Here is a 26,453-nt window from a genome sequence, read left to right as displayed (position 1 = left end):
AATGTTAATTATTGCAGACCATTTTCCAAGTTTGTTTTTAGTTGGAATTTTAATGAGTAAAGCAGACATACAATTGCTTAAAATTCATATAACCAAAGGACTTAATCGAATCTTTGGTGTCAAAGAAGTGCCCTAAGGAAATGAGGGTTGGGCTCAGCTCTGAAGATGAGTAGGTATTAGAGGGAGTGAGATCATTCTAAGTAGGATGAAAAGCAAGTAAGGACATCTTAAGGTAGTAAGGAGAAGGCACAACCCCTTGAGGATATAAAATGTGCTAACTGCTTTGAAGTTAGAGCCCTAAAGAATCCTCAAGGATTGCCAAGTCAGGACTAAAGAGAACTATAGAAAGCTGAGTCATCATAGTTGCAGAGAGGTAGGTAAAAACATGGAAATTAGCAAAAAGACCATGTAGATTCTGTACCAATGGAAGTCAATATATGCATTAGTTTAAAGCATGTTACTAGGACTCTTTTATTTTGTTTGTTTTTTTATAGTTTATTGTCAAGTTGGTTTCCATACAACACCCAGTGATCTTACTAGGACTCTAAATATAAGTGGAAACAAGAGATGAGGCTGGAAGTTTCTATAGGGGCCAGACCATGTAAATGTGGGGACAGTTTAAGGCTTTATTGGATCTTTATGAGTTTTCATTGAGAGCAGTTGGAAACTAATGAAGGTTTCTAAGACGGGGAAGAACAAGATCAGACTTGCGTTTTTTGAAAGATCAGGGGCGCCCAGGTGGCTCAGTCTGTTGAGCGTCTGACTTTGGCTCAGGTCATGATCTTACAGTTCGTGGGTTCAAGCTCCGAGTCAGGCTCTGTGCTGACAGCTAGCTCAGAGTCTGGGGCCTGTATTGGGATTCTGTGTCTCCCTCTTTCTCTGGCCCTCCCCTGCTCACACCTCTCTCTCTCTCTCTCTCTCTCTCTCTCTCTCCCTCTCTCTCTCTCTCTGTCTCTCTCTCTCAAAAATAAAAATAAAAATTAAAATTAAAAAAGAAAGATCAGCATGGCTATAATGTGAAGACTGGTATCCAGAGACGTGTGTGGATGAAGGGCAGGTGGAGGCTATTGCTCCCATTCAGCTTTTCCTGAATGTACCTCAAGGTTTCTCTCAACTCTGCATTGCTGCTCACACATTCTTCCTTTTGAAATACGTTGCCTCTGCCAAACACTCTGCCTATCTCAACATTTCAAAATTCTGTATGTTCATTGCCCAGCCACAATGCTGCTCTGTCATAAATCTAACCAACACCTAAACTCAAGGTTATTCTGAGAGATCATCTTAGCCTCCAGGAATTAGTTCCTCTTACTTTCACTTGATCCATTCACACCTAGAACATTTTTTAAATGTTTACCTATTATTTTTAAAAGAGAGAAAGCATAAGCAGAAGAGGGCCAGAGAGAGAGGGCAGAAGGTATGAAGGGAGCTCCATGCCAACAGCAGCCAGCCTCATGTGGAACTCGAACTCATAAGCCATTGGATCATGACCCCAGCCAAAGTCAGATGCTCAACCACCTAAGCCACCCAAGCATGCCCACCTAGGACCTTTTTGTACCACTCTGCCATACTTCAGACAGTTTACCTTCATTATATTTTACCTACAAGGATTTTTCTTATCTTCAATATTTTTGAGAACATTTATTATTTCTTATCCATCTATATATATGCTTCTAACATCTCGGAGAATGACTTACAAATAGCAGATGGCAATTTTTTAAAAAATTCAACCATTTATCACACAGAGACTCTTAAGGCATGATTTTGAAGGAGTTTGGGGCACTTACCAGAGAAATCCAGATGGGGAGTTCAGCAGAGAACCAGAACTGATTTCTGCAGAGATTGCTTCTTTATTTCCTTTCCAGGATGCTAATATCACCTGATCCACACAGTAAGACCTGGTCTCTAGAGATATCTTCAATTAGTGTTTGCCTCTCTGATTAAGAAATAAATGCATTTTACATGTTTTACTGCTGGAGTTAGTAAATGGTGTTTGTATGGTTGATGGATGTGATTAATAAAATCCATTAGGACAAAAAAGAATATAAATAATTGCTTTGTGAAATGGAAAATGCTAATTGCTAGAGACAATCAACATGAATCGTTGTGCTTGGATAGGCAGCGCCAGACTATGTAATTGCTTAGTGCTCTCCCTTTGTTTTTACAGAAGTGACAACCTGTGATTTCTTGTTAGTCCATAGTTTTATTTGTACCACACACCTGCTGCTTTTGTATATAATAATTAAATAGTTCAATTTACAATTCTACACCTTCTTTAAAGCCATCATAACTCTGCTTCATTAAAAAGAATTAAAATGACAGCTTACAAAGTACCTGTTTTAGGTTGTACTATTTAGTCACTAAGATAAATCTTTTAACAACCACCTGTAAAAAACATCTCACTTTGCTTAATTACTTCTCAGAAGGGCAGCCTCTTTATGTACCTCTATCTTTTTCTCCAAACTATGTTATCTGACACCAAACATGGGTTTCACATTTCCAAGTAAAATACAACATCTCTCCAGGTTTGTTGACATGCTTCCAATCCTATGAGTGTCTCCCAGGCAACAGAATTTTTGGAGGACTAAACACAGTATATGAAAAACAGATGGAAATTGAGATTTTGATCAAGTAAAAAAGTGAAAATGGAAACTAGAAAAATGACAGGCCTGATATAGATGCTTGTATCCTAATGATATTGCAAGAAGCAAGTGATGAAAATTGGCAGCTGATATATGTGCCTGTAATGGGCAGAGCTAGAGGTAAACTGTGGGGTTGACAGCCTTGACTGATGCAGTAGGTAGAATCATGCCCAACCCCCAAATGTGGCTAATTCCCAGAACCTGTCATGTTAGGTGTCCTGAAAAGGGGGGAGTTAAGGTTACTAATTAGCCAATATTAAGATAAGGTTATCCTGGAGGTGCCTGGGTGGCTCAGTCAGTTAAGTGTCATACTCTTGATTTCAGCTCAGGTCATCCTCTCACAGTTGTGAGATCAAGCTCTGCATCAGGCACCACACAGAGTATGGAGCATGCCCGAGATTTTTTCTCTCTTTTGCTCTGACCCTCCTCCCCTTTTCCCTCTCTTTCTCTCTCTGTAAAAATAAAATTAATAATAATAATAAATACAGTAAGATTATTCTGGATTATCTGTGTGCACCCAGTATAATCCTAAGGGTCCTTACAGAAAGAGGGAAGCAGAAGCGTCAGACAGAGCTATGACTGCAAATGGACAGTCAGAGAGAAATGCAACATTACTGGCTTTGTTTTTTTTTTTTAATAGTTTATTGTCAAATTGGTTTCCATACAACACCCAGTGCTCTTCCCCATAAGTGCCCTCCTCCATCACCACCACCTCTTTTCCCCCTCCCCCTTCAACCCTCAGTTTATTTTTAGCATTCAATAGTCTCTCAAGTTTTGCATCACTCCTCTCTCTCCCCAACTTTCTTTCCCTCTTCCCCTCCCCCTGGTCCTCCATTAGGTTTCTCCTGTTCTCCTGTTAGACCTCTGAGTGCAAACATATGGTTTCTGTCCTTCGCTGCCTGGCTTATTTCGCTTAGCATGACACCCTCAAGGTCCATCCACTTTCCTATAAATGGCCATATTTCATTCTTTCTCGTTGCCATGTAGTGCTCCATTGTGTATATATACCACATCTTCTTGATCCACTCATCAGGTGATGGACATTTAGGCTTTTTCCATGTTTTGGCTATTGTTGACATTGCTGCTATGAACATTGGGGTACATGTGCCCCTATGCATCAGCATTTCTGTATCTCTTGGGTAAATCCCTAGCAGGGCTATTGCTGGGTCATAAGGGAGTTCTATGGATAGTTTTTTGAGGAACCTCCACACTGTTTTCCAGAGCGGCTGCACCAGTTTACATTCCCACCAACAGTGTTAGGAGGGTGCCCGCCTATCCACACCCTTGCCAGCATCTATAGGAAAAAACCTCCTAGACCTCCACCGCAGCAATCTCCTACTTGACACATCCCCAAAGGCAAGGGAAATGAAAGCAAAACTGAACTCTTGGGACCTCATCAAGATAAAAAGCTTCTGCACTGCAAAGGAAACAATCAAGAAAATGAGTAGGCAACCGACAGAATGGGAAAAGACAGTTGCAAATGACATATCAGATAAAGGGCTAGTATCCAAAATCTACAAGGAACTCACCAAACTTCACACCCACAAAACAAATAACCCAGTGAAGAAATGGGCAGAAGACATGAACAGACACTTCTCCAAAGAGGACATCCAGATGGCCTACAGGCACATGAAATGATGCTCAACATCACTCATCATCAGGGAAATACAAATCAAAACCACACTGAGATACCACCTCACGCCAGTCAGAGTGGCTAAAATGAACAAATCATTACTGGCTTTGAAGATAGAAGTGGTCCAAGAACTAAGGAAGGCTAATGACCTTTAAGAAGCTTGAAGAGGTAAGAAAATAAGTTTCTCTCTAGAAGAAATGCATAAAGAAATGCAGACTCACCATCACCCTAGTTTTAGCCCACTGAGATCCAATATGGGCTTCTGATCTTCAGCAATGCGAGACAACAAATTTGTATTGTTTCAAGCCACAAAGTTTGTGGTAATAGGACAGCAATAATAGGGAACGAATACAACTTACATTATTTGTATTTTCTTTACTGTTATAGGAGCTAGAAGCCAAGAGAATCCTTAAAATAAGCAGTAAGAAGGTGGGTCACAATTAATGCAGTGCTATGATGGAACATGGAAATATGCCATAAGGTCTAATAGTTTCCAGACCAAGGGTGAACTAACACATGCAGTGGTTTATGTTGACACAAACATATGGGACAGGGTGCTTTCCTGACACAGGGATCTTTACAGAATCAATATTACTCCCTCTTCACAATTCTTTCCTCAAATGAAGTAAGGCCAGTATTTCCCTGAAGCATCTAAACACATGCCCTAACACATGCAAGTAAGTACCTGAGGCCAAAAACCATTTCTCATGATTCACTCCTCCCAGCCATCCCCAGACACTGCCACTGGCTGGGAGACTTTTGATATTCTAGCACTTTCTCTATGTTATACATGAGTTCTCTTTTTTTAAATTTTTAAACATGTTTATTTCTTTGAGAGAGAGCGAGAGAGATGGAGAGAGACAGAGCATGAGCAGGAGCGGGAGAGAGAGACACAGACACAGACTCTGAAGCAGGCTTCAGGCTGTTGTTGGTCTTGAACTCATGAACCATGAGATAATGACCTGGGCCAAAGTTGGATGCTTAACTGACTGAGCCACCCAGGCAGATCGTGTGTCATACATGAGTTCTTATTCTAAAGATTGAGGCAGGTTGCTCTGAAACAAGGTAGAACATGGTGGTCTCAGTGAGTTAAGCATAGCCTGAAATTGTGAACCATGAAATGGATCTGCAAGATCCATTCCAAAGTGGGAGCCAGAGTTAGCAGGCCACAGTACTGACAACTTCACAACTCAACTGTCTTCAGGTAGGATTCTCTGTCTTCTGGCTTAGACATATTTTCTCCGTTTCCTGGGCAAAGCCAGACTTAACCTCCCACTCAGAATTTCCTTCTTAAGACACACTGTTTCTGAAAGTTCTTTCAAGTGCTTTATGGCTCTTTCAGATACTGGCCATTAGGTATAAAATGGAGAAGAAGAGTACACATCATTATAGGCAAATTCTGCTATAAAGAGAAAAGTGGGTCAGTTATGTTGTGGTAAGAAGTATAGAAGTACTTTTCTATCATGCAAATAATGCAGTTTCATTATAGTGTGGTCAGGGGGACATGGAGACAAGCTTCTAGAGGAGGGCAGTCATGAATATAAAAGGCACAGATTATAACCATCTAAACAATGGATACAAAAAGTGTCTGACGGTGGATACTGGATGCTTGGAGGTCCACAGAAAAGCAGATCTTGTTCACATTCAAACATATAAACACACACACACAAAGGGGTGTCTGTAGAAAAAGAATATAGGATGATATTACATGTAACATTGTCATAACCGTGTCCACACCAACCATATTATAACTGTGGAAAATGGTAAAATCAATAATTTGGGCTCTAATAGACCTTGTTCATTCAGTTTTGCATATCAGATCCACATGTGTGCTCTAAACTACTAAAATTGTATTTATATAGGATTCAGTGTTTTGAATAGAGAAAAATGGACAGCCAAGATGCTGTGCATTAGGGGTTAAAATGAGGGTTGTTGTTGCTGTTTATTTATTTATTTATTCATTTATTGGCCTCTCATATACCGAGAACAAAGGAGAGTTGAATTGAATCCTGTGCTGCCTATCTCCTCTCCAAATCATGAGGTCCCCAGTGAAATGATACAACCAAGATACATAAAGAATGAAAAACAAATCTACCCCCCTTATTATTAGCTGAGTTTCCTGTATTATTTCTCATGGTAGAACTCTGCTAAAGCTTGACTTGAAATCTTAATTCAATTTTGAGGCCTATGCCTTCTCTTAATGATTATTGTTCTATTTCCATAAAAACATTATGTGGACATGACCAGTAGGTAGAGGCAATGTGATTTGGCTCAGGCTCCAGAATTTCCTAGGGAAGGTAAATATTTGCCTACTCACATGTTTTCTCTGTCTCTGTGTCTCTGTGTTTCTTAGATCTCTCTTTCTCCCTTCTCCTCACTTTTCCCCCTTCCTCTCCCTCTTTCCTTCTCTCCCAACCTGCCTCCTCTCTGAAAACTGCTAGGTTCCTCTTTACAAAGAAGATATTGTTACTTAAGTCTTGTGTGCTTTTGTTCCCCCCATCTGTAAAATGGGACCAAGAATAAGCTCTAGGTTATTGTGAAAATTAAATAAGACACCCTATAGTGATGCACTTAGGAATGTATTTAACACATGGTAAGTGATCCAAAAAAGATAGCGGTAACAATGATGGAGCTTGTCAAAGAAAACTTGCACCAGAGAGAGAAAGAAGCAAGAAAGACTTTATTCAAGATCATTGCAATAAAGGAGGAAGATTGAACTCAGTTCCACTGAAACAAAAGCAGGAGTGGTTTTGGGGCACTGGAGTGAGCAAGTACTAGTCATTGCTGGGGAAGTAGGTGGTCAATGTGATTAGACCATGGATGTTTGCTAATTGAAGGATGTTAAGTTCCTACCTCCCACAGAGGCTGGGAGATTGGAATGACATCTCCTTAGATCATTACATTAGAAAGACATGACATCCAGGGCCTTGAGAAAGACATTCTGGGTTAGAAAACTGTAAGAGGCTGAGAGAAGATTTATATTTCAAAGGGGAGAGAAAGGATTTACAACTAAAAATGCCCTAAAGTTAATGTTCTAAGGAAAAGGAGTTCAGAGGCCTAAGATCAGGAAGAAGACTATCTAAAGTCGAGTCAAAGTGAGGGGAATAGTAAAGCCATTGCGGTCCTGGTATTCAGGATAAAGGTAAAAGTAACTGCAAAGGTACGTGGACCACGCCGACAATGAATTAACAGTAAAATGATGTGTATTTCACTTTCATTTTCTTTTAGATAAACCTAGTGTGATTCAAACACAAAAACTGCAGAATCCCAAAGGTCTTGTGAGCATTTGTGGAGTGTTAATTACATAGGTCGAAAGCCTCTTCAATAAATCAGATTTCTATCCTTTTATAACTTCTAAATTTAGAGATTTAATATCTCACTTAAAGGAGATATATGTATGTGTATATATATATATATATATATATATATATATATTATGAGAATTGAAAGAGAATATACAATCTGTTAGTACCACATACCTGGGTTAAAATATTAGTACATTCAAATATAAATCCTCTTTATTCACCTCTAAGTTTACATATGAATGTGTTATTAAAATACCCTCAATGTTAACCTTGGGCAGGCTGAGAAGAATATCAGAAGACCTACTCATTGTTTAAAAACAACGAAAAATGCTCAGCATCACTTATCATCAGGGAAATATAAATCAAAACCACACCACCACCTCACTCAGGTCAGAGTGGCTAAAGTGAACAAATCAGGAGACTATAGATGCTGGCAAAGATGTGGAGAAATAGGCACCCTCCTACACTGTTGGTGGGAATGTAAACTGGTGAGGCTGCTCTGGAAAACAGTGTGGAGGTTCCTCAAAAAACTAACAATAGAACTCCCCTATGACCCAGCAATGCACTGCTAGGGATTTACCCAAGGGATATAGAAGCGCTGATGCTTAGGGGCACATGTACCCCAATGTTCATAGCAGCACTTTCAGCAATAGCCAAATCCTGGAAAGAGCCTAAATGTCCATCTCTGATGAATGGATCAAGAAGATGTGGTTTATGGTTTTTCGTGCAATCGTGAATGGGATCAGTTTCTTGATTTCTCTTTCCGCTGCTTCATTATTGGTGTATAGGAATGCAACCGATTTCTGTACATTGATTTTGTACCCTGCAACTTTACTGAATTTATTGATCAGTTCTAGAAGGCTTCTGGTGGAGTCGATTGGGTTTTCATGTAGAGTATCAGGGCATCTGCAAAAAGTGAAAGTTTGGTTCCTTCTTTGCTGATTCTGATGCCTTTTATTTCCTTTTGTTGTCTGATTGGCAATGAGAAAGAATGAAATATGGCCATTTATAGCAAAGTGGATGGACCTTGAGGGGGTCATGCTAAGTGAAATAAGTCAGGCGGAGAAGGACAGATACCATATGTTTTCACTCAGATCTAACAGGAAAAACTTAACAGAGAACCATGGGGGAGGGGAAGGGGAAAAATAGTTAAGGAGAGGGAGGAAGGCAAACCATAGGAGACTCTTAAATACTGAGAACAATCTAACAATCTAATACTGATGGGGGTGGGGGAGAAGGGAAATGGGGTGATGGACATGGAGGAGGGCACTTTTTGGGGTGAGCACTGGGTGTTATATGGAAACCAACTTGACAATAAACTATAAAATGAAAAAATAAATTAAAAAAAAAAAGCAATGACAAGCTTCGAGTCTGGAAATATTTCCTCTTTATGATCTGAAAATTCCCTTTCTTGAAGTGTGTTGAAGCTGAAGCTTTTTCCAATTATGGGTAGGAAAAATCACCCGTTTTCAGAAACTAGACTAACAGGAATATGTAGTTGAATTGGATTTACTGGCAAAATCAGATAGAAAAATGCAGATACCCTGGCAATTAGGTATGTAAGTCAAAGAAAAATATGCAAATGACCTAGTTTTCACACTTAGAAACTTTTATGAAAATTCTTCTTTTGAATTTAAGAGTCTGTTAATTATATCTCTCATAGTTAAGATGTAAATACAATTTTTCCTATAATTATGGTCAGGATCATTGTTATTAAAATTTACCCAACAACAACACAACAATGGACAACAATTAGTGTAGAGACTGAGACAGTCTTGGTTCATAAACAACTTCATTGTCTAGCCATGTGACCTTTGACAAATCTCTGATTCTTTCTGGACTTCCATTTCTTAACTGTAAAATAAGAATAAATGGCACCTGTTTTATTATTACCACACAAATCCTTCTCAGGAGAATTAATAGAGGTGGCATACATTTGAAAACTAGTTTCAAATTTCAAAGGAGTGAAAATATTTTGCTCTGGTCATTGATTTTTGGGTGCCACATGAAACACACTTGAATTACTTGTATATCTATCTCCTTTTGATTTTGCTGTGAAACTATCATGCGAGAAATCTAGGACCTATGTACATGAGATGGACTTCGACTCTAATTCAGACCTGAAGGGAAATGAAAATCCTGTTAAAGATGTTTGCAGAGAGGCTCCTGGGTGGTTCAGTCAGTTGAGCGTCCAACTTTAGCTCAGGTCATGATCTCGCAGTCCGTGGGTTTGAGCCCCATGTTGGGCTCTGTGCTGATAGCTCAGAGCCTGCTTTGGACTCTGTGTTTCCCTCTCTCTGCCCCCTTCCCTGCTCATCTCTCTGTCTCTGTCTCTCTCAAAAGTAAATAAACACTAAAAAGAAAAAAGACATTTGCAGACGGGCAGTGAGCTGACATTGTCCTGGCTGTCTGCTTCTTACTCCCACTTCTGCCTGTTCCTGTTTTACACAAACAAATTGACAGAAACAAAGACACATGCAGAAAAAGAGTTTCAATCAATTTTACAGAAGATTTTGAGTTGCACAGATTAAATCGTAGGTAAGACATGTCAGTTCTTTGTCGCATAAGGCCCACTGGCCCTGGATATTTCTTATAGACTTTCATTTCCTGTATTCAAGCATCTAATCTTGCTGCTGTTTCTCCTTCTCTTCTATCTGTACTTTTCTCTCAGGAGCCTGGAGCAATATCAAGAAATAAATATAAAATTCCTATCCTTTTATTATATAGAGAAGCTTAAATTTTCTTTTTATTGCTTTGGCTCTGGTTGAAACACAAGCCTTTGGGATTTCATATTGTATCCTGATGTTTATCAAACAGCGCCAGCTTTTTTCAAAACAACAATAACAACAAAAGACAAACAAAACCCCAACAACAACAATAAAAATGCTCTGGTGCCAGGTGCTACAATTAAAAGGTTGTACCCACGGGAGAGTTGTGATCATTGAAACAGTTTTTGAGAAATGTTATGAGGATTATGGACTAACGTGTCATTTTAGATATTTGTAGATTGATCAAGAGTTTAGAGCTCTCTTGTATCCAATGTAAGATGACTTTCTGGGGGTCAATTCTGAGTATGTATAGGTTGTTCATTTTTATAACGCTGCTATATAATCCTCAGCTCTGTAGAGGCCTTTCTTAGTATAGCTGGAGATCCTATCTGACACAGTAGTTTTCTCATAGAAGCAATTATGGAATAATTTATTAAATTATATATAAGACCCATAAGGGCAGGAACCTTCTCTTGTCTTATTTTCTCTTCTATTCCCAGAGCCAAGTTCAGTGTCCAGTACTGGCTAAGAATTCAATAAAAATATGTTACATGATGATAGAATGAAAAAACAAAGTAAGAAGTGAAATATATAAACAGGAACATAGAGTTTTATCAGGAGCTTTAAAGTCAATATTCTCTTTCAGGAATTTTGACCTCCATCCCTCTAGTAATATTGGTTGGCATTCATTTTGTGAGGATTTGTTACTGTAATTTTTATCCTCTTAATTGTCCCATTCATTTAACCCCTTTCTGTCATGCTCTCTTCCTTTTCTTATTCCCTTTTATTACCCTTTTGTTTGTGAGGCAAATATTAGAAGAAATGCTGATCCACTCTCAGGAAGAATACAAGAACCTCCTTGAATCCAGATGAATCATCTCAGGGCTCCTACTAGACGTGTGCCTCCCTGCTCAGTCCTAATAACCACAGACAGTAATGAGGGCATTTGCTGGTCTGAAAATATGCAAGAACAGGACCTCTGTTGTGTGAAAGGGCACATCAACCTCACTCTGCCTTGTCTCTGGAAGAGCCCTTTACTGCAGATTCAGCATGAAATTATGCCAAGTCTAATAGGCTTTCATTAAAATTTTCAGCTAACATAATCAGAATATTTGTTTTTGATAGATTCATAATGAAAACAACACAGGGAGACAACTAAGATGTTTTCAGATGAAAGGGAAACAATAACATTCTAATAGCTCATCAGTCTGATTTTTGACAGCAGAAACACACATACAATGTAATTACCAAGAAATGAAATGGATTATTTTGCAAAGAAACTGTATATTTGGAAGAGAAATTATGCATGTTGGTTTTTATGGTATGATCTTCACAAACTGTTTTTTTGCAACTGATTTCTCTGGTCAACAACTCTGTTGATGACATCTTCTCTGATGTAAGTTTCCTCTTTAGAAGGACACTGCCAAGGTGATAGAGATTGTATCAGGATCTTCTCTGTAGTTATTGATCTTGGATTAGAGACATCTATATAGAAACTGTGTTTGCTACTAAAAACGAGAAGAAAGTTATATCTAGGTAATAGTGGACAACTGGTGAGAAAAGGGAGATGGAGAAGTGGTTGTTATGTTAGAAAACTCAGAGGTGGGTTGCAAAAGCATACTATGTCTTTTTATTGACTGGACAATCCCTGTTTATCTGGTTTGTCCCTTAGAGGGAAACCATACTCTGGTATCCAGAGTCACACAAGAAATTGTGCCAGAAGGAGAAAGTACTTGAGAACATTAGAGCCCTAATGTAAATAAATTTCTACTGCAGTCACTTACACAAATATAAATCAGAACCTCAAATAGCAAATTGAAGAAGAGTGAAAAATGTGTCCCAGGGAGTGAAAAATTGTGTCTAGGCAATTAAGCTTTTGGCAGCTGCTACTTCAATTGGTAGCAAATAACACCTTCTGACACATCAGTTCCCTGCAGGTAAGACTGAATCTGTACAAATATGTGTTATTTTTTCCAACACTTTTTTTCTCAGTAAAATTAATAAGAATGATGTTAGAAATTCATTTAGTTTTTGGCAGTAGTGACTACCTAGAGTTTTATTTAACAGAGATCCTTAAATATATCAAGATGAAGATTTATATAAATTTATAGAAATAGATAAAAATCCAAGTAGTAATAATCTATATCTCTAGCTAATTGCTTTGTAAAATGGAATTAAATAATCATTATATGGATAACTATGCTCTTTGATAATAATTGAAAGGTAGCATCTTATAGTTGAAAGGTAGTTCCTGTACTTGTTAAGAACATGAAAAACAGGGGCACTGGGAAGGCTGGGGAGCTAGCTCAGTCAGCTGAACATCCAACTCTTGATTTCAGCTCAGGATTTTGGGATTGAGCCTTGCATTGGGCTCTTGCTGTGGGTGGAGGGTACTAAAGATTATCTCTCTTTTTCTCTCTCTCTACCTCTGCCCCCATTCCCCCTCTCTCTCTTGCTCTTGTTCTCACTCTAATAAAATAAAAAAGAATCTGAAAGACAAAATCAATTTGAACCCAGATTCATGTGTACAAACCTGGACATACTGGATAGTCTTTTTCTGCCTTAGTTCCCTCAGTTGTAAAATTGAGATTAATAATAATACCTACTTTTAATGTCTTTGAGAAGGAAAATCTCATAAATAACATCTCCCTTCTCTTAATTTCTGAACCAATTAAGAAATAAGACAAAAGAATCAGCAGAGAACCTAAATATCATAGTCTCAGTAGGAAAAATCAGTTAAGGGTGAGAGTTTATATTAAACAATTTCTGCCTGTCCAGGCTGGATCTTTAAATGAGGCATTGGAGAGGAAATTAAATCTGTAGGATAGTCTCATTTATAAAAATTGCTTCATTCTGGGGCGCCTGGGTGGCTCAGCCGGTTAAGCAGCCAACTTTGACTCAGGTCACGATCTCACAGTTCGTGGGTTCAAGTCCCTTATCAGGCTCTGTGCTGACAGCTCAGAGCCTGGAGACTGCTTTGGATTTTGTGTCTCCCTCTCTCTCTGATTCTCCCCTACTAATGCTCTGTTTCCCTCTGTCTCATAATAAACTTAAAAAAAAAGATTTAAAAATTTGCTTCATCCTACTGATTCATAAAGAAACAAGATATCAGAAATCAAATCCCCTGTTCAGGAATTTTGAAAGACAAGCTACATATTTTTGAGTACATGGATTAGTGGCTGTAGCCTAATGATCAGGCAAGTAATTCCACTTTCATAAAAAGGATAAAGGAGTCAAGAAATAAAAATATTTATTAAAAATCACTTCTCATGGAAATTCTCCACTAGTATTTCCTATCTTTTTATTTTCGTAGCCTATTGGGATTAACCTTTCAGACTATGCTCGTGCAGGAGAGTACCCACTTCCTTGGAGAGACCCTGTCTTCTTGAGGTCACTCTGTCAGTGCCTTCCACTCTTCTATGAGTATTCTAGCATTGCTAGTGAGTAGCACAGATTTTGCTCCCAGACACTCCGGAACAGATCAGAACAGGGCATTACTCAAATCCTCTCCTGTTCCAGATCATTTCAAAACTATATTTCCCAAATGCACAAATGCAAGATTAAATGAAAACATTAATGAATAATAAATTAGATGAAGAATTACATTAATAATAAATTGCATGAAGATTCTCCAACTACAAAATTCCAACAGGACAGAGAAACCTTAGATGTATATATATCTTATCATATAATCAAATACTCAAGCTGAAGTCCAGAAATTAAATGCTTTGATTTGGACTGAATTTCCTAGATTCTCCAAGAAAATACAGATGTCAAGCTTCCCATGTCATGGATAGAACATGTGTTTTTTGATTTAGAGAATATGATCATTATGCATAGAGACCTACTAGATATTTACAGCTCTACGTATGCAGTTAGACTCATTCTCTGGGAGCTTTCTGGGGCCCAAGACTTGGAGGGTCTCTTAGTCTTTGAATAATTTGGGTAAAAGCAATTTGAACATGTTCTTCATACTTTTCTTTTCCCAACTTGTTAAACTAAATGAGGACAGACACAAAGACCAAAAAAGAATCAGAATTATAGTGTCAACACTAGTCCTAGAGAAGTAGGACTCCAGGTGATGGTGAGACCAGCTCTTTCCTTCCTTATCCTGTGGTCCTTGTGTGGTCCTATCCCACTCAGTCAGCTGACACTTGGTATTGAAATTACATTGTGTTAAGAATCACATACTAGACAAAAACTAAACATGTAAGTCTATGAATTTCCATTGTTTTTTCCTAACACATTGAGAACGAGGTACCATAGGCATTTTGGAAACCATTTGTTAGAGAACATCTATTTGCTTTTTACAGTTTGAGCTTGAGGGACTTCTATCTTTAAATTTCTAATTTGTTTTCAACTGACTCTGTCTGCTCCATTATTTAAAAACATTGGAAATATTAAATATTAAAACAGCAACAGATTACTTATCTAAATGCTTAATATTTCATACAATCTTAGGCAACCATTAAGTATGTTGTAAAGACAATTCTTATAAAGTGTTTGTAAGTGCCTACAATTAAATAGCATGTTTTTGAAGTTAAAAATTTTCATAATACATAGCTACGTAAGAGAAAAACATGTAACCTTAATAATATGTACAACTTCTTTAGACTTCTCTAACGAACTACTATATGTATTTATATGTATCATATTCTTGGGAAAGCTGACAAATGCTGTATAAAAATAGAAAAATACCTAGAAGCATACACCCAACCTATTAATAATTGTTGATTAAGTAGATGGAATGTACATATATTTATGTACATAATTTTCTCCTGATTTTTCTGTAATGATTTTATTATAAGAAAAATAATTTTAAAATATAATAATGAGTAAAAATTAGACTATTTATAGTTTTGAAGATACAGTCTTATTTAATTTCTTCTTAATCTCTAATTTACTGTTAGGCAATTTTGACTACTACATTAGTTTTTGTAATCATTTCACAATTTTAACCCATATTTGATAAGGCATAATACAGGAAACACATAATATGTTAAAAGTTTATTTATAATTTTTTATTATGAGACGAACAATATATATACATATATACATTCATATATAAAAAATAGATATAAAAATATATATTTATGTATATATTTTTTAAGTAAATCAATTATAAATTTTACAAAGCAAAAATTTGGGGGAGGAGGCTCCCTAAAAAACCTTGCTTAAAGGCAGTGTGAAGTTTGCTGTAGTATATCTCAATTTTCAGGATATCCCAATATCATCCATATGCAAATATTCATTGTCTAAGGATAATCATGACCATTTGATTATTTCAAGAAATGTTTATAGTCATCTGTATCTACTGTACCTCTTAGACTGTAAAGGACAAGTAGAGTTTGAGACATTGCATGAAACCCTTAAGCCTTGTGGATCATTCTGGATTGTGTATACTGAACCTCCCTTGTCTAAGTGATATGTGCTGTCATGTTATAAGCTGATTCCTGCACTTCCTGTATGTGTGTGTGTGTGTGTGTGTGCGCACGTGTGTTGTGATAAACAAGAGATTTTGCAGGAGTAGTGTAATCACTTTCCTTCACCTCAGTCTCCCTCATGACTCTCACATGTTTGTGAGACAACCAGCCACATATGGATAAATTCAGAAACTAAAGCTATCAGGGGTTAGCAAAGGACAGAACAGACAACTATTGAGGCAGCAGAGGCTGAAGGACATGGCCAAGTATGGCCATTGATCTACAGTGACCCTAAAGACTGGAGTCCCACTTGGTTTTCATGCTGATCAGACCACTCAAATTTTACTTCCTTAGTGTTCTTTTCTTATTAGAATTAGCCTGCTAATCTGAACTGGACTTTTTTTTATGTTAAGTATTTCCATTACATTTAATCCTCTTGTTGCGTATTAGATGTCTAACCCAGAATATGTTTTTCTGGATTAAAAGCAGTTACTGGTTCTGACAGATCCAAGGTGCAAAATATTGATATCTTCAAAGATATTTTGATATCTTGCAAAAAAGAGTAAAGTCCATCAAAATTCAGTCTTGAAATTTGTACTCATTCATTCATTCTTTCATTTATTCATTTAGTATGCCTACTCTAACAGCATGCCTTGTCTATGTGCTATGGATAAAATACGAAACAACACAGACAAGCTCTCTACCTTTATAAAAGTTAAGACTGAGTGGAATTCACTAAATATTAGTAACCAAGTGACTGTATAATAGGGTTTCGTGGATGATAAATGCCATCAAGAAAAATAATGCAGGAAAAGTGGACAGAGACTTATGAATGATTAGGGAAGGCCTCTCTGAGGAAGAGACATGAATGAGAGAAAGCACCACACAAAGGGCTATAGGAAGAGATTTCCTAGTAGAGGAAAACAACGAGTCCAAAGGGCCTTGGGGAGAAAGGAACTCAATGTGTCTAGGCCTCCAAAAAGCAAGAAGATCATTAGTGTGGCTAGAGACGAGTAGACACAGCTGAGCAATAGGAAACAAGGACAGAGATCAGATCCCTTGTGTCTGCTGGGCCATGGGAAGATTTTGTATCTTTATTTATGACAGGAAGATACTGAAGAAAGAGCCTTGAGTGATGGCATCTGATCTATATATTTAAAATACAACTCCAGTTTCTGAGTAGAGACTCTATTTTCTTTTTCATGTTATGTGTGGAAAAACACACTGTATTTATTAACCATTCTGATGACAGACACTCTTTCATTTCACTCTCTATATACATTCTAGAAATTTCATATTCTTTCCCTTTCCGGCTCTGTGTCATCACAGAACTTTAGCTTTGGCACGAAGATACTATTCTGTTAAAAGGTCTTTTTTTTTTAAATAGTTTATTGTCAAATTGGTTTCCATACAACACCCTGTGCTCTTCCCCATAAGTGCCCTCCACCATCACCACCACCTCTTTTCCCTCCTCCCCCTTCCCCTTCAACCCTCAGTTCATTCTCAGTATTCAATAGAGACTCTATTCTGGGCAGGCGAACATGTAGGCAGGAGATCTCTAGGAAGGTGACCACGGTTGGCCAGACATGAGATGATAGTGGCCTGAAAATGCTGAGAAGTGGCTATAAGTATGTGATTTGTGAAGGAAAGGATCAAATTAAGTTGGACTCTGGAATTTTTGGCCCGAGGAAAAGGGTATATGGTTCTGCCATTTGCTGAGATGGGAACTATGGAGTAGCTGGCTTACATGAAGTGACAAATATAACAGCTATTCAGATTATATTTAGGATAAGATAACTGAAATTCAACATCGATCTATTTTTTAGTCCTCCATAAACCCATTATCCACACTACTGACAAGTGAAAAATTCTGGCATATGACTCATTTATTTGTGAAATCACTTCCTCAGTACATACAGATGGTGTTTGCAGGGGACGGCCTGCTGCAGAAGTGGGGATCCTCAGAGTCATGTGGGACCATATCACCTATGGGGGAGAATGTGAGCATGCTTGTGTTTACACCCCTGCAAGTCAAATCCAAATTGCAAGCCTTTTACTGTCCTGTTCTCTAGTCTAACATTTAATAGCTTTTGCTGCTTTTTTCTTCTTCTCTATATAGCTTTCTGTAACTGTTGTCATAGCAACAAGATAGTCTTTGCTTAAGAGAAATGGTTTGGAGAAAACTGAATTATAAATCAAATTACTCCATCAGTAATATGGTTGTTTTTACATTATTTTTATGAACCCAGGTAATATTGAGGATTTATATTTTTATTGAGGTTCAGAGACATAGGACCCACTTTGTCTAATGCAGGGGTCAGCAAACTTATGTAAAAGGACCAGATAGGGGTGACTGGGTGGCTCAGTCAGGTAAGCAACTGACTCTTGATTTCAGCTCAGGTCATGATCTCATGATTCATGGATTCAAGCTGTGCATTGGACTCTGTGCTGATAGTGTGAAGCCTGCTTAGTATTCTCTCTCTTTCTCTTTCTCTCCCCAGTCTTCCCCACTCACGTTCTCTCTCAAAAAAGAAATAAAAATATAAATAAAAGGGCCAGAGAGTTAAAATTTTAGGCTTTGAGGGCCATACAGTCTCTATCACTACTATGTCTCTGCCTTTGTAGCAATGATACAGTTCTAGATAATAAGTGAATGACTTGAATGTGGCTGTGTTCCAATAAATCTTTATTTATTAAAAAACAGGCAGCCCACTGGATTTAGCCTGTGAACCATAGATTGTCAACTGCTGACCTAATGGGTTTCTTTCCCTCACTTTTTAAGATAGTGTTCAAAGTATATTTATTCTGTCATGCACAGAATTCCTGGACCTTACCTCCAACCCACCAAACAGGAATTTCTTTGGTTATGAACTAAGTTCAAATACTGAGGTTTATCAAACCTCTATAAAGGCGTCCCTGAATAGAATAAGGTACAAATTACCACAAAGCTTCCTACATTCTAAAATCAATATGCATCTATTACAAATGAAGTAACATATAAGCAGCATGAGTAGAATTTTATAAAGGAGAAAGAAATTTGACTTTTAATGTGGAAAGAAAGACTTAACCCAAAAAACTGGATTTCTGATTCTTCTCATAAATTATAAAATCTGGCAACACAGAACCCATATTCCTGCACAGCAAAATCCTGCTTAGAGTCGAGTCATGAGCACCTGATTCAGCGAAAGTACATAGACGGATCTAGACCACGACCCCCACCACTCTGTCATCTCACATAGTGTCCTACTTTACCCATTTCAGTTACACAGCTGCCTTCTGTCGTCATTTCATTTTACAACCAATGACTTAATAAATGCACTCTCAGTACCTATCAGTCATGGTATATAATTGGCTGATACCTATCTTTCTTATATTAAAACATAAGGGCATATGTCATAAGTTATCTATCTATCTATCTATCTATCTATCTATCTATCTATCTATAGGTATACAAATTTTTAGGCTGCCCATTTTAATATAATGCCTCTAGAATGGAAAAGATAAACAAGTTTTATGCTTCCTGTTGTAGTACTTATATAAGTTTGTTGTCTCTGGGAGGAATGACAGAAGGAGCCCTGAATAATAAGTGACAAGTCAAATGCATGTATTTTTATCATTGTCAAAATATTTCATGAGACAGAAAGGATCAAACAATCTTGGTTTCATAAATTAACGTCTGTTCCAGCACCTCCTATTTAAAAGGAGAATGTGTTCTTTAGCCGGCTGCTCCCTAGTGCTTCTAATGGGGACACTTTCAGATGAAGGCTGGAAGAGGGGATGAAGACAGAGTGTGACTAGAAACATAAGCATTTCTGCCTTGCCAAAGCAAATGTCTCTTTTTACCTTTTGTACTTGCAGACAGGAAGTGAGGTCTAACTTTGACTGGTTGACATTTCCTTTTATTCCGTGCCCTCTCACTTCCTGCACTAGGTACTCTCAGCCCCTGGTGGGAGGAGGTAGGAGAGTATGAAGAAAGGGGACACATCACACAAAGATAGAACTCATTTCTAAGAAAGATTTTCTATCCCTGTAAAGATATTTAATGTGATAAAGAAAAAAAGTCACTTGGAAAGTATTTACTGCTATCTTTTTGCTATCATTTATATCTACTCACAAATGTCCTAATTTTAATATACTGCTAACCAGAAAAGGCTAATAAATGTTTATGATGTTAGACCCTAGATTTGGTGTCAGACAAAAATAGGTTTGAATGCCAGGGTTATAACTTCCAAGATTTTGAGTAGTTACTTCTTTTGTCTAAGTGTTAGTTCTCCCATCTGCAAAATGGAAAGAAAAATCCTTTATGCCTCATCAAAGTGTTATAAACAGTAAATGCATGTGGGATTTAATAAAGGGCTGGGTACCAAGTAAATATTTTCTTTTATCTAATAAATATTTTATTTAGTAAATATTTCTTCCTAATTATAATTTTTATCTGTAAAATGTGAAAAATAATAGAATCTAACTCATTGGGTTATTATGAAGATTTAATCAAATCATACCCAAGAAACATTTCTCAGAGTACCTTGCATATGCCACTTGTTATTAAAATTGTATTACTCAATGAAGTACTATATGGCAATGAGGAAGAATGAAATATGGCCATTTGGATGTCCATTTAGATGGACCTTGAGGGTGTCATGCTAAGTGAAATAAGTCAGGCAGAGAAGGATAGATACCATATGTTTGCATTCATAGGTCTAACAGGAGAGACCTGGCAGGGGACCATGGGCAGAGAAAGGGGGAAAGAGAGAGGAGGAGAGTGATGGACACAGATCAAGGGAGACTACTGAATACTGAAAACGAACCATGGACTGAAGGGGGAGGGGGTGATGGTCATGGTGGGGGGCACTTGTGGGAAGAAGCACTGGGTGTTATATGGAAACCAATTTGAAAATAAACTATTATAAAAAATAAAATTGTATTACTAAAAACATTTTAAAAAAGGGGGTGCCTGGGTGGCTCAGTTGGTTAAGCATCCAACTTCCACTCAGGTCATGGTCTCCTGGTTTGTGGGTTCGAGCCCCACGTCAGGCTCTGTACTCTGAGTCAGCCTGGAGCCTGCTTTGGATTCTGTTTCCCTCTCTCTCTGACCCTCCTTTGCTCACACTGTCTCTCTCTGTCTCTCAAAAATAAATTTAAAAAACATTTAAAAATTTCTTATTATTGTAACAATTATTGTCAATAATCACAATAATTTGGAGAAAAAATTCATTTGAAAGAGATGGTTCATGGTTATCTAAGTTTTCAAACTACAATCTGAATCATACTGTATAAAAACATCCTTGGTTTTCTTGGCAGAATATAGCATAATGTATTGAAAAAAATAGGCTTTGGAGGCTGGCAGATCTGAGTCTGGTCTCTACCCACCTACTTACTAGTTGGGTGATGGCATCAGGTTTGACCTCTCCCTGCTTGAGTTATCTTTGAGCCATAGTAACCACTTGAATTAGAGTAAAAAATAGTTCAAACGGTGTTTGATAGGATTCAATGAGATGAGTATGTCCTTGATGTGAAGGCTTAGCAATCTGCCCTGGGTTCCCACAGTGCTTCGGTTTTGGATGCTTTCTAGTACAGGTTTGCTTTCCACATGCTGCTGCTCATGCTCGTATATGTTTTTAAGTTGTTAGAAAAGACTCTGTACAGAGGACTCCTATGATCTAATACAGTGGTTCCACCAGGGGGCAACTTTCCTCCCAAGGGATATTTGGCAATGTCGACAGACACTTCTTATGGTCTTGCCTGGGCTGTGGGGGAGAGGCAAGGAAAAGAGTTCTACTGGCATTTAATAAGTAGAAGCCCAAGGTGCTCCCAAACATCATACTGAAGATACACAGGACATCCCCCATAGCAGCAAATGTCAAATAGTCCAGCCAAAAGGTCAATAGTACCAAAGTTGAGAAACTCTGATCTAATACATGGATTTTTGCACTTCCTTTGGCTTTACAGAGTTGAGAAACTTAATGTAAACAGGAGCAATTCCAAAACTGGTCTTGGAAACTGGTGGTGTGGATGATAGGATTCTCAGTAATACTGAAGATATTTTCCTATACTAAAATTCTCCCTTCACTCATCTCTACAATTAGAGGTTTGTTCCTTTGGTTATATTTAATCCTTTCCTAGGTTTGAAATGTATAGCATCTCCTTTGTCCTTAATATGCCTAAGTGCTTACTGTGCAGGTTGTAAAAGCACCTAATATTTGTCTCCATAAGGCTGAAGGTACATGAGTACAATAGACTGGGACTGGAGGTTTCAGAGACCTGTCATCCACAGTGACTGGTTTCAGAGCTTCCATACTTGGCTGTCTTGAGTCTCAAATACACAAAGCAGTTAGATGATGATGTTTATAACCTAAGCTAGTATAGAACCATTTCTTGATCAACATGGCTTCACAGAGTCTTAGAATAAAGCTCAAATCATTACCCTAGCCTACAAGGCCCTATACAATGGAGCCTGCCCGCTCTCTGATCTGGTGTTATAACTGTCCTTCTACTCACTGGACTAGAGTTACATGAGCCTTCCCATTATCCCTCCAATAAACCAAACTCCCTCTAGCCTCAGGCACTTAGCCATTTCTGCTTTTCTGGAACATTCTCCTAAATCTTTGTTCTTTGTGGTGCCTGCTTCAAAGCTCACCTCATGAGAGCCTTGAGCATCCTATGAAAAATATTACCTCAGCACTACCCTTTGCACACAACATTCCCTTTCTGTGCTTCATTTTTCTTCATAGCACCCATCACTGTCTTACAGTGTTTTGTACATGTGTTTGTTCATGCATACTAGATGCTTTCACCATTCTAGAAAGTCAGCTCTTATTGATTTGTAATCCCTATAAACATCTTACTAATCAGAATTCAATGGAATACAGTTGAGCATATGCTTCACTGATCTGTATTTTTATATTTTATTTCACCTGGTTTTTCCATTAAAAGAATGAACAGTCTTGGGGGGCTTGGATGGTTAAGTATCTGACTCTTGGTTTTGTCTCAAGTCATGATCTCATGGTTCATGAGTTCGAGCCCTGTATCAGATTTCGTGCTGTGAGCATGGAGTGTGCTTGGGATTCTCTCTCCCCTCCTCTCTGCCCCTTCCCTGCTTGGGCTCTCTCTGTCTCTCAAAGTAAATAAATAAAAATTTTTAAAAATTAAAAAAATTGAACAGTCTATATCTGTGTGTCACTAGAATATGCTAGAATTCCAGTAACTGTGTAACTGTCAGAATTTTGATTCATCAGACTAGAAGCCCATCAATCAAATATGACCAGCAGAGACTTTTAAGAATATTACATCTGAACTTTATTCTCCAGTTCATTCCTATACCTGGTGAACTATTAACTCCATCTACATTAGGTGATTATATACACCATATATTATATGTATATATACCTATATGTATATATGCATGTCATACAGGTATATAATATCTATAATAGTTATATTAAGTTTACATATCTATAAGAAGTGAATATATTTTCATACCTAGTCACCTCACACATTTGTGGGTTTTTAAAAAATTTTTCTTTTCTAATGTTTAGTTTTTAGAGAGAGAAACAGAGAGTGTGAGCAGAGGAGGAGCAAAGAGAGAGGGAGACACAGAAACCGAAGCAGGCTCCAGGCTCTGAGCTCTGAGCTGTCAGCACAGAGCCCAGCATGGGGCTTAAGCCCACAAGTTTGATCATGACCTGAGCTGAAGTCAGATGCACCACAAACTAAGCCACCTAGGCACCCCACACATTTGTGTTTTGTGCCAGACTCCCAAAGGCATTTGAGTGTATTTATAAACCCTGATCTACATGACAAAAAACAATTTGCCTAACTCAACTAAATTGCATTTGTTGAATTTAATTAAACATTATGTGTAAGTGGAATAGGCTAGGCAATGTAATGTGAAGACCTTATATGTGCCTCTTGCATCCGAGACTTGTTTTTCCTTTTGATTCACCAATGACAAAATGTGAAAAGCTGTAACAAGCCACAGAGGTTTTACACAATGAGGGCAATAGTCTAGGATGTTACACTGGTACCAAATACTCATTTTCCTACAGAATCATTCACTTCTGTCCTCGCAACTTCTGATGGCTCTGAGGGTACAGGAAAGGTAGAAAGTCCATATTAAAATAGACACCTATCATGGAAAAGTTGAAAGATACCACTGCTTAGGGAGGTTTAAAAGATGAAGAGAAAATAAGAGAGAAGCTGAAAGAAATGTAGCCTTTGATTTCTCCTAAACTGAAAACAACAACCCTGTCTGTTCATATTCTCATTTACTTTTACCTATCGGTAGCCCTCCTGCCTTGTTTGCTGTTGGCTCTTCGCAGACAGAATACAAACCCCTTTGAGATGAAGTAAGAAAGAGTTTGTTACTGAGATCATTTTTCTGTTGATCCCATGTATTTCTTCTCAGTTGACCAGCCATGGCAACTTTTAAAGACCATGCAATTCCTGTTTGAATTTCCTGTCTTCTCTCTCTCTCTCTCTCTCTCTCTCTCTCTCTCTCTCTCTCTCTCACACACACACACACACACACACACACACACACACACACACTTCTCAAGCCAGACCAAACTACAAACACAGTTTGTCCCCAAGGTTCCTATGACATCCTGGCTCTTAGTTTTCTGTCTGGAATTCACCCTGTGCAATGCCCTTGTCCCTCTTTACTGGTGTGTGCTCACTGTGGTGTGTGTCCCCTGTTTCTACTTTATTTTCTGACTCTCACTAGGCTTCTGGTGAGCGGCCCCAGTTCCTTGCTTGACCTTCTGGCAAAATGCCTATATCCTGATGATCCAATGGTGCTCTGTCCCAGATATTGGACAGACACACATTCACCCTTATCTCGTATGTTATTTAAGCTTATTGTAACCCCTGGATGTTTTAAAGTGATAAATGGTCTGTGGGATTTTTCAAGAAACATAGATGATTACCAGTGGAAAACTGTACCTAAACTATTTATTGATTTTTTTTCTCCATAAGAATTTAAGGAAAAACATTTCTGATGTACTTTCTTTTCCCTATCTGAAAAGAAAAACTTCAGGAGGAAGGATGGACACAGAGAATGTATGCTCCTCCCTCAAGGCTTGAATTTATACTACAACAAAGTGTATAGATCTATGACTTTCTATTGTTCTATGCTCTAAAAAGGCATCAATCTTGCTTGTCCAGCTGAAATAGCCTAACAGGCATAAGCTGAAAATAGGAGACTCCTTAGCTACATAATCATACCCTTTTAAAAAAATGCTCTGTATATGAGTACTCACCAGATTTTTTCAGCGACAATGTAGCAGGCCAGAAGGTTGACAAGATTCGTATAATCAGCCATGCAAATGCAGCTGATGAAAGCTTTCTAATTGCTTTGAAGCACAATCCATCATAATCACATCATCTGAAAGCAAATGAATGACATGATACCTTAAATTATGGGTTTCCTATAAACTGAAGTGTAATCTTTTTCTTTCCTTTTATTCTTTATGTCTCCCCACAGTCTATTGATAATTCTGGCAGGAGGAATATGCATACACATTTCTTCCTCTTTTGAATGACTTTAATTTAAAATCAATTTGAAAAGTGCCCTATATTAAGAAGCCCTGTGGAATGCTCTTGAAAACACACATCTGCTGGGTAAATTTTTCATGTAATATGTAAAGTTAAATCTTCATAAACAAAGTAAAGGAAATTATAATCCCCAGTGCTAGGTTTTGCAAAATACCCCAAAGCAGATTTTTTTCCTCCTAATGAGTGAGTCAGAATTAAATTGAACAAATATCACCACCAAAATTTAATTATTTCCTACCGTACATAAAGAGCTGTAAGTAACTGCTCTTTAGTTAAAATCCATCACAGTGTGCAATGCTCCTCTGACCTAGAGTTACTATTTTAAATTCCAAGGCATGAGTTCCTAAAATGTACTCAATTGTTTGCTGACCAATACCCTTTTCCTTTTTTCTCCTAACGGAACCATTCTTTTTCCTCCCCTGCCCTCTTCCTCAGTCAGCCCATCTGTTTTCAAAGCTGCTCCCTCTCAGGCCAACAAAATGGGAAGGATGTGAATCAGTTCGTTTTTGTCTTCTAATAAACCACCCCCAACTTGGTAGCTTACTTCATACTTCAGTGAGCTGGTGATTTGGGCTGGTCGTAGCTGGTGATTCTTCTGGTTCAGCTAGGTTCAATTACGTGTTTGTGAACTGCCTCGTTGCCGGGCATCAGTGATTGGTCCAGAATGGTCTCAGTTGCGAAGACTCATTTCTATTCCACGTGTCTTTCATCCAGCAGACAAGCCCAGGTTGTTTGCGTCAAAGCTGGACAGTTTTGAAAGGCAGAAAGCAAAGGCGTAAATAACCCTTTTAAGCCTAAACTCTGAAGGCCACACTTCCACTGCATTCTGTTGGGCAAAGCAAAAGACAAACCCAGATTTCGTGGGTAGTAAATTAACATCCATCTCTTGATGAGACCAAGGAAAAATCATATTGTAAGACTCCTGGATAAAGAGTAGAGAAATTGTGGCTCTTTTCCCAAACATTATACCACAGGAAGTTTGATAGGGATTTGGAAATAAGGTATTTTTTTTAAGATTGTTACATAGGAAGAGATAGCTTCTTTTCCTCCAGCTATTTTTTTGTGAGGATGTCAGATTTAAAACTGAAACAGCTAGCTTAGTATCAGCAAAGTAAAAAGTCAACATAGAAGAA

At 38.0% G+C, this 26,453-nt stretch overlaps 1 long non-coding RNA gene across 1 annotated transcript in view; it reads right to left on the bottom strand.

The window, feature by feature from the left end:
* LOC115285765 overlaps nt 1-25,940 on the bottom strand; it is a 39,996-nt gene extending 14,056 nt beyond the window's left edge. The window contains exons 1-2 of the long non-coding RNA XR_003905686.1: nt 25,865-25,940; nt 25,026-25,150 (exon numbers count right to left, since the gene is read on the bottom strand). This is a non-coding gene — a long non-coding RNA (uncharacterized LOC115285765). The remainder of the gene's footprint in view (nt 1-25,025; nt 25,151-25,864) is intronic.
* Nucleotides 25,941-26,453: the final 513 nt, after the last annotated feature.

Source organism: Suricata suricatta, chromosome 1, assembly GCF_006229205.1.
Source record: "Suricata suricatta isolate VVHF042 chromosome 1, meerkat_22Aug2017_6uvM2_HiC, whole genome shotgun sequence".
In the NCBI taxonomy this organism is placed as follows: Eukaryota; Metazoa; Chordata; class Mammalia; order Carnivora; family Herpestidae; genus Suricata; species Suricata suricatta.
The sequence above is the reverse complement of the archived record's forward strand: the minus strand, read 5'-3'. Positions and strand labels throughout refer to the sequence as shown.